Source organism: Dermacentor andersoni, chromosome 10, assembly GCF_023375885.2.
Source record: "Dermacentor andersoni chromosome 10, qqDerAnde1_hic_scaffold, whole genome shotgun sequence".
Lineage (NCBI taxonomy): Eukaryota > Metazoa > Arthropoda > Arachnida > Ixodida > Ixodidae > Dermacentor > Dermacentor andersoni.
This window is the reverse complement of record NC_092823.1, coordinates 6,738,658-6,740,134: the sequence shown is the minus strand read 5'-3', so window position 1 is coordinate 6,740,134 and position 1,477 is coordinate 6,738,658. Positions and strand designations below refer to the sequence as shown.

The 1,477-nt window shown below is 41.7% G+C and overlaps 1 pseudogene; it reads left to right on the top strand.

Annotated features, from left to right (window-relative positions):
- The first annotated feature begins 632 nt into the window (after positions 1 to 632).
- On the top strand, positions 633 to 1,225 carry LOC126519726 (uncharacterized; annotated as a pseudogene).
- Positions 1,226 to 1,477: the final 252 nt, after the last annotated feature.

Below are 1,477 nucleotides of genomic sequence, written 5' to 3'. Positions count from 1 at the left end.
TTCTTTTAGGGCACTCCGTGACATACATGAATTTGAAAGAGAAAGTCTATCAAAGTTTGGCTATGGGCTTACATACAAAGCTATCCACCCATCCAACATAGAAAGACAGAACGTAAAACTAGCACTGAAAGTTTTCAATCCATTCGTTATTGAAACCCTGAAGTCACTTGGAGCAAAACTTGGCCTGTCCTATGCTGAAGGAACGGCAGACTTTATAAGTGTGATACTAAAGTGGTGGCACATTATCCACGTAAAAACGCCTAAGAAAGGCCGTCGGCTAAGATGTCCCTATCAAGAACCAGTGACGATCTTGTATGGTGGGCAAGTGCAGTTCCTGAGTTCTTTTGTCAGCTGGTTAGATGTATGGAAAGAGGTGAAAATGGACACCGGTTCTCTGACAACTGATACGCATGCTGCACTCAGGCTCACAACTTATTCCCTAATTGAGGTCTGCCGCTATTGCATTGACGAGCTTGGAGTATGTCTTGCTTGGCAAATTCCAAACTGACAGCCTCGAAGAAAGGTTTGGAAGATACCGTCGTCTTTGTGGGACAAACTATCATGTCTCCATACAGCAAATATATGAGGCAGAAGCGAAGCTAAGGCTGCAAGACTCGCTTATCTTCCCTGAAATGAGAGACATGTGGAAATCCAGCAGCAAAACATTAGATGCCAGCCGCCTCATAGAAGGCTACAAGATAAAAATAACAGAAGATATTAAAAGCAAGGAGTCGAGCTTGCCAGCTATTACATACATAGCAGGATTTTGTGCACATGCAGCTCTAAAAAAGATTCCTTGCACAGCTTGTGCAGAAAACCTTACTGCACAGGAAAGAGAAGTGGAGCTGGATCGCAACATAATAATTGAGAACCTCTCCCGGGGTGGTTTGAAGTTCCCGAGGCCTGTAGTCATAGATGCCGTGCTGCGAATGCAACTAGTTCTTGAGAAATTGACTACACAAGAAAATGTTGAGCAGTTTCATGCTTCCAGACATCAAAGGAAATTGCTGATTAGTTTGACACAAGAAGTAATAGACGATGAAGGATTCGATATCTGTTCTCAAGGTCATCATCCTGATGATGTCTATTAATATATACTGTGGGCAGCAGCGAATACATTGCTTAAAAATTATGTCCAAATGAAGACAGACCTCTTAAACACTGAACTGTCAAAAAAGAAACAGCAAAGAAAGCTCAAAACGCTTTCGTAATGCAGACCAGCTGCAGACAGGTTGTTTGGTTCAAGGATTTGTTTGTATTGTTTGTAGTCAGTGTATTGTAGTGTGTCTATACAGTGTTTGTGAGGACTCCCTTTTCGTTCTTCAGTGTGCATTTGAAGTAACTCTGTCAGGGTATTGTTCAGTGTTTTTTTAATCAGTTCTAGTATTGGAAAATAAACCTTTTTTCCTTAATGCTACTGCTGCCCACTCTCTTGCTTGCATGACAGCATGACACCGTTAAATAATGGTTTTAACCG